The sequence below is a fragment of the Loxodonta africana genome, chromosome 1 (assembly GCF_030014295.1).
Source record: "Loxodonta africana isolate mLoxAfr1 chromosome 1, mLoxAfr1.hap2, whole genome shotgun sequence".
Taxonomy (NCBI): Eukaryota; Metazoa; Chordata; class Mammalia; order Proboscidea; family Elephantidae; genus Loxodonta; species Loxodonta africana.
Genome location: NC_087342.1, coordinates 113219346 through 113235867, shown reverse-complemented (window position 1 = coordinate 113235867; position 16522 = coordinate 113219346).

Below are 16522 nucleotides of genomic sequence, written 5' to 3'. Positions count from 1 at the left end.
TATATCCAATATTATTTGCTCCTTTAGCAACTCCATTTAAATACAATCTAAACATTGGCTAAACAGTCTAAAAAAAACAAAACAAAACAAAAAAAAAACAGTCTAGACTCATAAAATATCAGCTGACTTATTCATTAATATTTACTTACGATTCATTAATATTTTCTTTCAACATTTGGCATGGGAAAATCCACAAAGTTCTGCTATTTCTCTTAATCTCAATATAAACACTAGACAGCATAAGTTGCCTCTGCTATATTAAAATGTGAGGAAGAAATACGGAGACTAGACTCTGTTTTTCGGCAAAAAAGGAAAAAGAGATACATTAACCCTTTACCAATGTTTTACCAGCTATTCAAACATATTGTTAATGTTCTTTAAAACTGAATACTGGTCCAGGATTTTTGCTTTGTGTTTGTTTCTTTAATTATGAATCAGAGTGATCATAGCGGGAATGTCTACCATAAACAGTCTACCATGACAGAGATCAGAGAGTCACTGGGTATCATACCAATGTTTTCCTTCAAAAAAACTGGAAGCTAGTTTAACTCAAGTAGGATGCACAAGTTAGAGGTAAGGAGGATGGCCAGTCTGTAACAGTGTAGGATCTGGAGTCAGATATGAGGATTAGATTCAAGGATTTGAGAGAAGAAAGAAATATATAAGACCTTTAAGAATGAAGAGCAAGTTAAGAATTCGGATGCAAAGAGAAATAAGGCAAAATGATTTCAAAATTTACCTTGAAACTTTGAGGAAATGGATTCTGGGAAGACGGTGGCAGCAACAAGGTTTTTGAAAACAGAGTGACTAGATAGCAAAACCAAAACCCATGAAGAAATTTACAACAAACTAGGTGAAAAGATATCCCCACATACCTCAATATATAAATGGTTACAGAAAAAACCACCAATAGCTATGAGGAATCTGTGTCTGTGTGGGAAAAATCAGCGGAAGCAATGGGGCCTTCCGATGGCCCTAATAATAGAACTCCATAGCCCCCAGGTGTTCACCGGGAAGGGTAAACAGCATGCCAATCTGATCACAGCAATTATAAGAAGGGATTTTCCCACTCCAATAGCAGATGAAACCAAACCAAAACCAAACCTATTGCCATCAAGTTGATTCCAACTCAAAGTGACCCTACAGGACAGAGTAGAACTGCCCCGCAGAGTTTCCAGGGAGTGCCTGGTGGATTCGAACTGCCGACCCCTTAGTTAGCAGCCGTAGCACTTAACCACTATGCCACCAGGGTTTCCAATAGCAGGTGAGTAAAGTGATCATTAGAGAAGTCTGCCACTATGAATACTTGAAACTGACCAGACAGGGCTCATTTCCAAGAGAGGCCCCAACATTAAGAAAGAAAACTGTTGGGAGTGGGGAGAAAATTGAGCAAGACTGGGAAGTGGGTGGTGGAGTGGGGAGACTACTTTCCAAAGAATTGCCGATAGACAGATTTCTAGTCAAAAGCAACAATGCAATCTAGAAGGAGAGGAAATATCACTTCAAAGTGCTAACAGGTAATAATTGTCAAGCTAGATTTTATATCCAGTGAAATTAGCTTTCAAAAATGAAGACAAAATGAAGACATTGAATGATATAGAAAAACCTTAGGAAATTTGTCATAGCAGACTCGCACCAAAGGGTAGAAGGAGGAAATATCGCCACAAATGGAAAGTCTGAAATACAAGAAGTAATCAAATTAAAGAACATGGTAGATATGTGGGTAAAGGTAATTGAACACTATTTAAAAGGGTAAAAATAATATCTAATGAGGTAAATATTTCATATAGCAACATATGGAAAAATAATTCAGGTGGAGATTAGGTGTTTTTAAGTTTTTAAAGTATTCAGGAGAACAAAGGATGACAAACATGTTAACTTTAGACATTGAAAAGTTAAGCATTTATTATTCTGTAATATTCCTTGGACTCGGGCAGACATGGCTCTGGCAGTATGCTTGTCCGCTTCCTACTTTTGCCTCTTTGAATATATGCCAAATAAAACCTCTCTTTTTACTTTATAAAAAAGAAAAGATAAAAAAAAAAAAAAAGGTTAAGCTTTTATGCTGTAATTGTTAGGATTAATAAATACACATGCACAAACGTATATAAGAAAGTAAATTACATATATATAATTTAGATTATCACTTATATATGTAATTGAGATTATCAGTTTATTATAATATACATTTATAAAACCTTCCATATGTATGTCTCTGTTTCATTTTTCTGTGTGTAGAGAACACTTCACTCAAGCCAAATGGAAGGTCCTGGATAGAATGGGACAAAAATGTAAAACAAATTCAAATTCCTAAAAAAATTCACCATACTGGACTGACAGAGACTAGAGGAACCCCTGAGACTATTGCCCTAAGATACCCTTTGAACTTGGAACTGAAGCTATTTCTGGAAGTCACCTTTCAGCTAAATAATAGATTGGCTTGTAACACCCATGAGTAATGTGCTCCATTAAACCAATCAACTATATGAGACCAAATTGTCACCAGTTACCCAAAGGAAAAATGTGAAGGCCAGGAGGGGAAGGGACGCTAGATTAAGGAAACAGGACAAGCAGAATGGAAATAATGAGAATGCTGACAGATTGTGAAAATTATAACATGCCATGGAACAACTTGTATAAAAATTGTTTAGTGGAAACCTAATTTGCTGTGTAAACTTTCATTTAAAACATAATAAAATATTTAAAACAAAACAAAAAACTTCACAAACTTTTTAAAGCATAGTTATGCCCTGAGATTATTAATTACCAAAGAAAATAAGAAACATTGCCAACTATATACCAAAATCATCTAGAAATTTCTGTCACATGTGGTATGGTTTGTGTTTAACTGAGGGAGAATTTTTGATGCCCACTCCCGAATCCCCTTCATGAGAAAGAATTCCAGGGCTTGCAAGTTTCAATTATTATTAAAAACATATTCACTTTCTCATCTGCCTACCTATATGGGAGAAGTATACTTCCCTTTACCATTGATGCTGGCCTTGACCATGTTACTTGATTTGGCCAGTGGAATAGTAAAGACTTCAAAGTGCACTTATACAGTTGCACTTACACTCTTGCACCTCTGACATTACCATGAGTCTAGGTTCCCAAAAGAATACATGTTGAGCAAAACTACACCAGCTGCCACAGCCTGAAGCAGAGCTGCTCCAGCAAAGCTGCAGATCTGTGAGTAAAATAAGTACTTACCTTAGTATGCAACTGAGATTTCGTTGTTTTATACTGTACGGCAATACCGAATTTAAAGAAAAATTGGTACTGGGAGTGGAATACTGTCATAAACACAACGACAACAACAAATGTGACATTGGCTTTGGAACCAGGTGTTGGACAGAGAAAACTGTTATAGGATCATGGCGGAAAAATGACGAGCCATTTTATATAGTGGCGAAACATTTAGTAAGGTAATTGCCTGTGGTGATAAGGAATGAACTTATAGAACTGAGAAAAGAGATCCCTAGGAAGAATGTTGAAAGAATCTTCTAGTTGCTTTTTGCTGCATTTGATAAGGTGTTACAAGACAACGAGTTCAGGAAAGATGTCTCTAAGCAAAATGTAGAAGGAATAAAGAAGCCCAGGACTTAATGAACTGGAAAGCAAAACTCTTTCACATCTCCAAACTTCCCATCCTCCAGAAGGTTTTCAAATTAAGAGACAACAAGAGACGCAAATCAAATGAAAGGAATAACTGTAACACCAGTTTTTAAGGACTTCTGAAAGAAACAAGTCTGATACCTAGTAAATGATCTCAGCTACCCAAAGGGATTTCTCAGAAGTTTTTAAGAACCTAGTGTGCTCAAGTACATGTTTCCAAAAGGGGAGAGGGGAGAAAGTAGCTTTTGATACAGAGTTGCCTGGAATCAAGTACGTAAGAATACCCTCATGCTGCTTTGGGAAAGATGCATTGGCAAAAGCACCACCTTACTGAGCTAAGAAAAGACTGAAATCATTTGAGATTTAAAAAGTCTCCTGGGTCCCTAACTTTTTCCAGGTATTTTATTGATCAGGGTAGTTTCCAGATCAGGGGGCTTGCCTTCTTGTGGTTTGAAGATGATGGAAAGCAACAAGACCCCCCACAAGTGCAAATGATGCATAGCAGTTTACTGGAACTTACACAGGGTAAAGCAGCTGGGGTGTTGGACCATGCAGGGCCAGGGCACAAGCAGCCAGGGCAGCTGGGCAGCTCTGTGATCTTCCAGAAGGCTCCTCTGAAGAGAAGTGCTCAGGGGGGCTTGAGGCCCACCCCCTCTTATACCAAAGTTCAGTGCTAGTCATCACCAGGTGCATCTTTCACGTTCTCAGTGAAGCAGCATGTGCTGTTGGTATTTACATGTCCTTTAACCATACTCGCAAAGTCAAATGCTTTCATCAGAAATTGCCACAATTTATGAAAACAGAAGAACAACAGACTTCGGAGCCTCACATAAGCAGCAGATGAGAGCCCAATCAAGGAACATTCCCTTCGTCCAAGAGAGGAACTTGGAAACATTTGCCCAGAGTGGCAGAGCAGTTCTTTTGCTACCCCTTTTGTTTTAACCAATAGGATGTTAGCACACGTGACACAAGTGGATTCTTGAGAGGTTCTTGCATGGTTGAACTTGCTTTTGCCATCACCATGAGCGGAACCCCTCTGAGTAACTGCTAACCCTTCACGTGAACCACAAGGAGAAATCCACCCCAGCTAACTTTCAGAACTGAAACAAAAACAGCTTCTTCAGTTGACTCGTAGACCCATGAGCAAAATGAATGCCAATTATTATGCCCCTAAGATTTTGTGAAGAACCCCTAGTTGTGCGATGGTTAAGTGCTTGACTGCTAACCAAAAGGTTGGCGGTTTGCATCCACCCAGCTGCTCCATGGGAGAAAGTTCTGTTGATCTTCTCGAATAAAGATTGTTGTTGTTCTTAGGTGCTACTGAGTCAGTTCTGACTCATAGAGACCCTATGTGCAAGAGAACGAAACACTGCCTGGTCCTGTGCCATTCTCACAATCATGCTGGAGCCAATCGCTGCAGTCACTGTGTCAGTCCATCTCATTGAGGGTCTTCCTCTTTTTCTCTGACTCAATTTTACCAAGCGTGTCCTTCTCCAGGGTCTGATCCCTCCTGATAACATGTCCAAGGTATAAGAGACAGGCTCTCGCTATGCTTGCTTCTCAGTAAGGAGCATTCTGGTTGTACTAACTCAAAGATAGATCTGTTTGTTCTTCTGAAGTCCATGGTATATTCAGTATTCTTTGCCAAAACCTAACATTATATTCTAGGAAATCCTATGGAGCAGTTCTACTCTGTCCCATGGGGGCACTATGGGTCAAAAATCTACTCGAGGGCACACAATAACAAGGACAACAAGATTTTGTGATTTTCTACAAAGTTGTAGATAACTGCTAGATGCAATTATGATATTTAGATTAACATACACAGACTCAAAGTGTGGAAAGCGTAAGAGAAGATCTGATCTAGTACCACTTTTCCCAGGTACAGTCATTAATATTCAGAGATTCTTTTTAGGGAATAAAAAAACCCTGAGTCAAATTTTGAAAAGACATGAGAGCTATTTTATACATTCATCTATTCAACAATAATGTACCCCATATCTATGTTACTGTACACTGGTAAACAAATCTTCCCCAAATCTTCACTGAGACTTCAGTCCATTAAGAAACTCAGAAAGTAAGCAGAGCATTTTAATCCTATGTGAGGAGTGTTACTATGTGAGAAAGACACACAGGTACATGAGAATTTAGAAGGGGCACCTAATGAAGACCTGGTGGGCCATTCTGAATGAGGGGACATCTAAGTTGAGACCTGAGCATGAAGACCAGCTTAGAGGTTGGTTGTTGTTGTTGTTAGGTACCATCGAGTTGGTTTCACCTCATAGCGACCCTATAGGACAGAGTAGAACTGTCCCATAGGGTTTGATTAAAAAAAAAAATTTTGATTAGGTTGTAGGAAATCATATTTCATGAAGAGATGTCAGCTTTGCAAGACCCAGAGATAAGTAATTACATGGCACATTGAAGATTTGAAATATTATTATGTCTGAAAAAAATGAAGTTGTGGCATGGGGGAGACAGGTAGGGAAATGAGATGATGTAAGGGAATATTGACTCAAAGAGAATTGTCTTTAAAACAATAACAGTAATACGTAAGGAAGTTTCAAAATTTCAAGACCTTTTAAACAACATTTTTTTTTATTAACTTTTATTGAGCTTCAAGTGAACGTTTACAAATCAAGTCAGACTGTCACATTTAAGCTTATATACACCTCACTCCGTACTCCCATTTGCTCTCCCCCTAATGAGTCAGCCCTTCCAGTCTCTCCTTTCATGACAATTTTGCCAGCTTCCAACTCTCTCTATCCTCCCATCCCCGCTCCAGACAGGAGATGCCAACACAGTCTCAAGTGTCCACCTGATATAATTAGCTCACTCTTCATCAGCATCTCTCTCCTACCCACTGTCCAGTCCCTTCCATGTCTGATGAGTTGTCTTCGGGAATGGTTCCTGTCCTGGGCCAACAGAAGGTTTGGGGACCATGACCGCCAGGATTCCTCTAGTCTCAGTCAGACCATTAAGTATGGTCTTTTTGTGAGAATTTGGGGTCTGCATCCCACTGATCTCCTGCTCCCTTAAACAACATTTTTATTGTGGGAAAATACTCATAACAAAAATTTGCCACTTAAACCATTTTAAGTGTGTAGTTAGTTCAGTGGCATTAACTACACCCACAATGTTGCACAACCATCACCATTAACTAATTCCAAATGTTTCTCATCACTCCAAACAGAAACTCTGCACCCTTCAAGCAAAAACTTTCCCAACCCCTGGTAACCTTTAATCTACTCTCTGTGAATTTGCCTATTCTAAATATTTTGTATAAGTGAAATTATACAATATTTGTCCTTTTGTGTCTGGCATAGTTCACTTAGCATTGTCTTCAATGTTTGCTAGTGTGGTAGCATTATAAGAACTGTCAGTTCTTTTTATGGCTAAATAATTTAGAATATTCCATTATATGTATATATAAATTTTTTTTTATATATATATAGCACATTTTATTAATCCATTCATCTGTTGATGGACACGTTTCTCCCCCCCCGCCCCCGCTTTGTTATTGTGAACAATGTTGCAGTGAACATTGGTGTAAACAGACCTATTCGAGTCCCTGTTTTCAATTGTTTTGGGAAGGCTAAGTCAGTCATAAGGTAATTCTTTACTTAACTTTTTGAGGAACTGTCAAAATGTTTTTGAAATTCCTGCCAGGAGTGCATGAGGGTTCAAGAGTTTTGAATGCTGGCTTTTTAGGGAGTTAAAAATCTGCTGGGGTAGGGGAGAATAAGATATTCACCAATAAATCTAAGATATAAAATGTATATAGGTATCAAAAGTAATTTATGGAAATTAAATTCTCCAGAAGTTCAGAAAAGGGGGAAATTACTCTGATTAATATGTTTAATTAATTTTTTTATGGAGCAATGACAAGACTTTTAAAAAATGGGTAATTGTACATATCCAAAGGTTATCTCCTTCCTTTAATGATAATAATACCAATAATAACAATAAATGTAATAGCAGCTAATGCTTACAGAGTTCTTAACTCTGTGTCAAGTTCCATCAAAGTGCCTTAATAAATATTAAGCCATTTAATTCTAACAAGAACCCTAGCAGGAGCACATATCGATATCACTTTTTTTTAACAGATGATAAAACTAAGGCACAGATTTGATTAAGTTGTTTTCCCAAAGTCATGCATCTACGAAGTGACAGTCAAAATTTGAACCTGTGTGCTTAAACACTAGCCTGTAAATATTCTTATTTATTTTTGTATATAAAATTTATTTATTTATCAAATAAAAATTATTCTATTATCTCACATCTCTGAGATTAAATACGCATTTTATTTTAATTTGGTAAAAATGAAGTATATGAAACATATGAAGAGGTATTTTTTCAACCCAAATTGCACCTAGATACTTGAATAGAGTATGACTATTCCAATGCTAACTGTAAAGTCAAATGGTAGCTCTACTTATTCCTTATGTTGTTACACTGGTTAGGTCACATGATGTAACGTGATTACAAAACTGTTGTACTAGTTCAGGGATGCTGAAAATTATGTTGAAAAAGATATTTGGAAGTAATTAACGTCACTGAATTTTACATGTAAAAAAATGTTGAAATGACAAATGTTGATATATAAATATATAAAGCGAGACAGAAGGACAATTTGTAGCCTACGTAATTTGCTTCTCCACTTCCATTAATTGCTCTAAGTTGTCCTTTCATCCAGTTTCTGACCTGGCCATTCCTATCTTGTCACACAATCTCTCAACAGTTGTAGTCTCTAACTAGCCCTCCCAGTCACGTCCCATACAGTCTCCCGTGATAGAGACCCCACTGCTATCTTGTTATTCAGGCTCTTAACAGCCATAGTTACTCCTTGCCCCTCCCTGCTATGTCCCATAAGAGTCTTTGTGATAAAAATTTCTTCCTTTTCCCACGCTTAGGCACTAGAAACTTTTAAACTGACCATTAGGACTTCAACACCCACTGACTAGCTGACCCCACCCTGCTTGCCATACATAAGCCCTCTCCTACAGTTCCAGTTTGTTGTTGTCTGCCCCTGTGTGCAACCCCCTTTGTGACCCAGTACTGAGGTGTGCTGTAGTTTCCTCTGTGGGAGCTGTGAGTACTAAATTCTATTTATTTTCTGGCCTTCCTGCATGAGTCTCACTTCCTTGTGCCACATCATCTAAGAGACCATCCAAGATACCCGCAGACCCGCTTTGGGTCAAACTTATGACAATATACTTATCACAAAAAAAAAAAAAAAAGGAAAGAAAGAAAAGAAAAGGAGGATGTTTGGCTATTCAGCTCCCAAAGGCCAAGGTAACCCCAATGCTGAATAGCAGAAATTACTGTTTTGGCTGAATAGTGAGGTCAAAACCAAAATTCAATGTAGCACCATCATGAAAAAATATGGAGATGCGTATGACATTATAAGAAACTTAGAATCTTATGAGAAAGAGATACACACAAACATGATGGCTCCATAAGGTGTTAAATGAGTAGATGAATGTATGATGTTATATGGGTATATTGAAAACAGTAGCTTTCTCTTCATTTCTTTATTCCTTCATCATCCCCTTAACATCTTCCTTTCGAAAAATACATTGCTTCATAGACTCTTAGAACTAAAATTAATCTTAAAAACATTTAGTCCAGCCACCTTTTTTTATAAATGAGGAAACTGAGGTCCAAAGACATGAAATAATTTGCACTGAAGCCAGGTATCAGCAAGTAAAAAACTCTAGTCTAAATGGTTTTCAATGTACTACTTTTTTTTTCCCCCAACTTGAATACATATATAACATTTTCTCTTTAGGGGACACACACATTTTTATTAGGTCCCTTTTTACTTTCACAGCCTCCTAGTAAAATGAATGAACAAGTGTTAATATTTAACTACACTTAACAGAGTGCGAAACTGAGCTTTTGCCCATGCCTACGTAAAAGTGGTTAGTACTCAATTACTAACCTAAAGGTTGGCAGTCCAACCCCCGCCAGCAGCACCCGGGAAGAAAGTCCTGTTGATCTGCTTCCGTAAGATTACAGCCAAGAAAACCCTATGGAACAATTCTACTCTGTAATTTGTGGGGTTGCTATGAGTCATAATTGACTCCAAGGCAATGAGTTGATAGTCACTAATGGATCCACATCTAGAATGTACATCTCTCAATATCCCAATTCAGAGTATAAAGCATGATATACAAAATGCCCAGTAAGTAGAACAAAGGAAACAGTGTAGTAGCTACAGGTCAAATGAGGTCAAGAGAAGGTTCACCCAGTATTTTTAATTGGAAAATTAAAAGCATTTTTAAGCAATGGAAAATATCTAGTGGAGAAGAGAAAATTGATGCAGAAGAAAAGGAGATTTACTGGATCAATATCATGGAGTAGGTGAAAGAGTGAATCTAAAGCATAATAGAGTTGATGCCCTCAAGTAGGATCTGAGGAATACAGAGAGTTCATCCAGAGTATAGAGAAGACTGAGGAAGGTTCCACAAGTTAAATGGGGGGTGGGTAGTAATTGTGGTGGAAGTTTGTGAAGTTACCTACTGGTTGCCACAATTTCCTAAGTGAAGTAGAAAACCAAGTCATCAGTTAAGACTGAGAAAATGACAGCAGGTTCTGGAGCTTTCAGAACTGAGAAGAGAACGTGAAATAATTCACTACTATTTGAATTTTACAGAACCAGGAAATGTGATATGATTGCCAGGCATTAGTATGGGGCTGCAAAATTAATGACCATGAACTTAGAGTGAGAATAGTCAGTGTGTTTTTGTGTTTTTCTCCAACCAAGTGAGTTGCAGTACGAGTGCAGACATGGTATAGGCTGAAATGGGGCATGTCCATTGCTGGACCTAGTAGTTAGTCACTGATCAATAAATTTTTCTTCTCAGAGCAGGAATAAAGTTATTTTGACATTGGGGTTATGGGATTGGAGAGCACTTCTGAACTGTTGTCATCGAGTTGTTTCTGACTCATAGCAGCCCTATAGGACAGAGTAGAACTGCCCCATAGGGTTTTCAAGGAGCAGCTGGTGGATTCGAACCACCAACCTTTTGATAAGCAGCTGAGCTCTTAATTACTCCACCACCAGGGCTCCAACTGTAATATAGCTATATATAAGTATTCAGCTATAATAACTTTATAAATTGATCATTCCATCATGTATTAATTCATTTTCTACACTTTCATTCTTCCATTCAAACATTATTAAGTATCTGCTAGGTATTTCACTACGTAAAATGCTGGTTATATAGAAGGCCACTGCTATCAATAAGAGGATACTCATGAGAGTATAGAAGGCATGATTAATAATCATGCAATTAATTATTTCATTTCAGATGTACTGAATACTATTAAAGAGCATTGGCCTTATGAGAAAACATGATGAGAAGAACTAGCAGGATATTAGGTGAAGAAATGTCCCTTTGGAATCAGAAACAGTTTTCTGAAGGCATGAAGTTTAACCTCTTCTCTGAATGAAGGATGAGGGTAGAAGAAGGCAGATGCCTCTTTTCTGGCTCAAAGTTAGGGAGCAGTCCCCAAGTCCATTGTCTTAGAAAACTAAGACAAAACACCACAAAGTAAGTGGCCGTAAAAAATAGAAATTTATTGTCTTTCAGTTCTGGAGGCTAAGAATCCGAATAAGGGTGTAGTCCATGTCAGTTGCTTCTGTGGATCTAATAGTTCATTGTGTCTGCCAGCAATCCTTGGAGTTCCTTGGCATTCCTTGGCATCTGTCTTCCCCCTGTGTGTGTCTCTGTGTCTGTTTTGCTGTTTTTATAAGACAACAATCAGAACTGATTAGGTATAGGACTCACCCTACTCAGGTGTGACTTCATTAACATAATAAAAGAAAATCTCTATTTACAAACAGGTTCATGTTTATGAGTACAGGTTTAGGAATTCCTCATTTCATTTTGGGGACACAATTCAATCCATAATAAGAAGACATCACTCAGAAGGGATTAAGAACCGCTGTACTCCAATACAGCACCCTTAACTGATAACATCTGCAAAGAAAAACTATTTCCCCAAACAAGGTACAGGTACAGGAATGAGGACTTCATATCTTTTTGGGGAACACAACTTAAACCATAACAACCACCCTTAGTTTTGATACCAATTGTATGTTCTGTAGTCCCTGAGACTACCCTCTAACTTGGTAATTTGCTGGAAGGACTCACTGAACTCACTGAAAGCTGTTATACTCACAGTTCTAGTGTATTACAGTGAAAGAATAAAGATTAAAACCAGCCAAGGGAACAAACGTGTAGGGCAGATTTCAAGAAAGTTCCAAGCATGGAGTTTCCAGTTGTCTTCATCCAGTGGAGTTATAGCAAGGTTGACTACTCACATGTCTGTTCTCAGTCTCCAGCCCCTCTGAAGTTCAAACTGATACCTCACGACCCCAAGTTCTCACCCTAAATCACATCACTAGACTATCTGTTGTGGCCCAAAGCCACCAAGAAAACAAAGGCACCCCTATCAGATATGACATTCCAAGGACTTAAGAGATCACCTCCCAGAAGCTGAGGGCAAAAGCCAGATCATTCTATGGGCAAGATTAAATTGCTTCCTAAATACCTGGCTAAGCATCACTGAGTTTCAAATTCTGTAATTTTCATTAAAGAAACTGACATACAGAGAGTGACAAAACAATAAAGCACAGCCATGGTAGAGCCTGGAAAAGAACCAGGAGCCTTGAACAATTTCCCTCTGGTTTTTCTTCATCACATCCCCACCTATCTAGAGAAATAGAATGGCATACTAGAAAGAAAGAATCTATCAAGCAAAATCAGGTCAAGCTGGCAAAAAAAAAGTATAGTAACCATGAGCAGATGCACATTTTGGAAGAGTGGTCAGGAACATAAGATAGCATTGCCATACAGTCCATTTCATGGCTTCAAAGCAGTCATAAAATATATTAATTGAACTACTGATGTCAGATGGGAAGAAAAAGAGCTAGAAATGAGTACCATGATGTTTCATTATGAGGACATAAAAATGAAGGACTGGAAAATATCTTTTATGGATTAAAAGGATAGAATTGGTTTAGAGGTAGAGATGCTAAACTGAGGTTCACCAGGCATAAAAAATTTGTGCCTGTTAGTAACAGGATACACCAAAAAAACCAAACCCTTTGCCGTTGAGTCAATTCTGACTCATAGCCACCCTATACGACAGAGTAGAACTGCCCCACAGGCTTTCTAAGGAGTGACTGGTATATTCGAATGGCCAACCTTTTGGTTAGCTGCTGAGCTTTTAGTCACTGTGGCATCAGGGCTCCTAGTAATATAGTAGAAACGAAATTAATAGTACTTCCATGGGAGCTCCTAGTCCTGACAGTTATTTAATTTGAAAGGCTGACTAGGACAAATTACAGGCATTTGAGTTGTGTAAAATTTAAATATAAACAAACAAACAGAAAAAACCAAATAACTATGCAAACAAGCAAACAAACTGCCCACAGTTATCATCAATTAAGAACTAGAAAGATAATTCCTTTAACATGGTCTAGGCCAAAAGAACAACGGTCCAACCTGCCAAGTGACAAACAATTCGAAGAAATTTCGCAAAGAGCTAATTTTTGTCACTCATGCTGAATGAGTGAAAGAAAAAAAGAATTTTTTTTTTTTAATTTTGTGCTTTAGGTGAAAGTTTCCAGTTAAAGTTAATTTCTCATTCAAAAATTTATACACATATTGTTTTGTGACATTAACTGCGATCCTCACAATGTGACAGCACACTCCTTCTTTCCACCCTGAGGGGGAGAAAAAGAAATTTAGGTACAGATTATGAAATGTTTAAATGATAAGTTGGTGTAGACTTGAGGGGATGTGAAGAGCAGAAATTATTGGCCAAACAAACTTACAGTTGCAATGAAAACTCTGGTGGTGTAGTGGTTAAGAGCTATGGCTACTAACCAAAAGGTCGCAGTTCGAATCCACCAGGCGTTCCTTGGAATCCCTATGAGGGCAGCTCTCTGTCCTATAGGGTTGCTATGAGTTGGAACTGACTCGACAGCAGTCGTTTTTGTTTCGTTTTTTTTTGGTGCCTGGCTAATCTGTATCCTTAGTATTAAGCCATTCAGTGACAGTCTTCCCTCTTTTACTTGTAAATTACTATCAGGCTGATGGTGGACTGGAAGCAGCTTGATGAATATGATCACACTACTACTAAACCTAGAATCTAGATGCCCAGTCTTAACCTTCCACACATCTCACCCTCTGGTGTCTATTCACCTCTTTCCATGTACCAAGAGATTTCCTCTATGCTCCAATCTAAATGTTCTACCTATAAATTCTAGACCAGTGCTGTTCAATTGAATATGATGGGAGCCACACATCCAAGCCATATACATACCTTTCAATTTTCTAGTAGCCACGTTAGAAAAGACAGAAAGGAACAAATGAAATTAATTTTGGCCCGATGTATCCGAAGTATTATTATTTTAACATGTAATCGATTTAAAACATGTTATCAATAAAGTATTTTGCTTTTTTTTAATTAGAACTTCAAAATCTAGTGTATATTTTACACACATACTACATTTCATTTGGGGCTAGCCACATTTGAAGTGCTCTATAGCTGGAGCCCTGGTGGCAAAGTGCTTAAGAGCTACGGCTGCTTAACCAAAAGGTTGACAATTTGAATTCACCAGGTGCTCATTGGAAACCCTATGGGACAGTTCTATTCTGTCCTATAGGGTCACTATGAGTTGGAATCAACTGAAGGCAACAGGTGTGTATGGGTATAGCCATACGTGTTACATGGCTATTTTATTGGACAGTACAACTCTAGACTTCCTCCCTTGCTGATTTCTATTGAATTGCTTTTCGCATTCATTCACCCAACATATTTATTGAATACTGATTGTATGACAGAGTGACAGCTTCTTTTGATTTTTTCATAGTGGCATTTTTATAGTGGTTTAACAGAAAGAAGATACCAATGGCTTTGAATTCATACAGACTTTTTGTCATCCAAAAATTGTGCTAAATTACCCATTGCCGTCAAGTCGTAGCACTTAATAAATTCCTTAATTAGTTACTAAAGGTGCCATCTCTAAAAATGTGAAAAACTATATTCTGTGCAGAGTAATATAAGGAGTTCTAAATGAGCTGATGCCTAAAAAAACCTACTGCAGATTGTCTGACATATAGCAGTCACTCAAAAGTATGAGTTCCCTTCCTGCTATGCACCTGCTCCTCACTTATCAACTATTTCATTATCTGACTTTTTGTATTTATGACAATAGTAAAAAATCTACTATCCAACTGTTTTGCACATTAATGACGTACATCTGGCAGTAATAAATGCTGAGGTGTGAGGCGAGAGTAATGCTGGCTGTGACGGTGAAGATTATGTGTCAACTTGGCTGGCCATAATTCTCAGTTATGTAATGGTTTGGCAGTTATGTAATGATGTAATTTGGCAGTTATGTAATGGTGTAGTCACCCTCCATTTTGTGATCTGATGTGATCATGCTCCATTTTTGCATAATGACCTGATCTTTGGAACCTAACCAGGTCAGTAAGTAAGGAATGGCTGCTCTTTGCCTTTAATGGGGCATTGGTGGTGATGTGGTAGAGTTCTTGCCTTCCATGAGAGAGACCTAGCTTCCATTTCCAGCCAATGCACCTTATGTGCAGTCACCGTTCATCTGTCAGTGGAGGCTTCATGTGGCTATGACGCTGAACAGGTTTTGGTGGAGCGTACAGACTAAGACAGACTATGAAGAAAGGCCTAGTGATCTACTTCTGAAAAAATAGCCATTGAAAACCCGTGGAGCATAGTCCTACTCTGACACACATGCAGTCACCAAGAGCCTGAACTGTCTAGACAACAAACTTTTTTTTTCTTTTTTAATGGTCTATGAAAGGAGTCTGCAGTGGGAGGAGATGTCAAAAAGTACAGGGATTTTATTGTTTTCATGCTAGCTACTCCTTTTACTTTTACCTGTTTCTGTAATCCCTGGTACAGTATAGTTGGCCTTTTCAATAAATAGTGTGCTGAGAACTAGAAATATGTTCCTAAAAACAAGAGACTTGGATAAGAACCAAAAAACTTTAAGGGTATGCACTGGATTAAAGGTCACACCTCATCTGAAACTATCCATATTCACTATGAAAAATTATCAAAGCTTTGAACCTCCTCTAGGATATGTTACAGAGTAAGGACAGTTCAGAGGTTCCAATTTCATTTTTGAAAACTTGTTTCAGACAAATACTGCTCCTAAAAATTCACTGTTTGTCTACATAACAATTGGTTTTCTACTCAACAAGTTAGCACAATCAGGTTTATTATATTTTTTGTCTTTAAAAGAGAAATTTTCCTTGCCCACTAAGAGCAGAGAACCTAATGCCTTTGAATTGAGCATTTTATTATTACTTTTCTTTAATGAACTATGGTAACCACAACATATGATAATCCTATTACCTCTAGAATTTAAGTATACCCAAAGCAAAGCAAAATTTGACTTGGATCTTTTGCTAAACATTCCTTTTTGTAACCACATCTAAAATATCTCTTTCCTTCCAGAAACCACACAATATATTCTCTTATTGAAATGGCTTACTGCTTATTACCAGTGTCATCATTTGGCATCATGTGAATGTAACATTATATACCTTATTATTTGATTATGTGTGAGTGTGTGTATTCATTGTGAAATTCTCTTATACCACGTTGTGTCTCTAACTCCTACTAAATGCCTTGTATGTGAGAGACAACAAGGAAATATTTAAGTAAGAATGAAGAGGGTTTTAGTAATAACCATAGATCACAGGGGGAAAAGGTAGTCTAATGACTAAAGTAATAAATTAGAAAACAGAAATTCTGCTGCTTTCTAAATTCGGTAGTTTATTTATTTTGCATGGAGGCCCTGGTGGCAGTTTGAATCCACCCACCAGTACCTGACAAGAAAGGC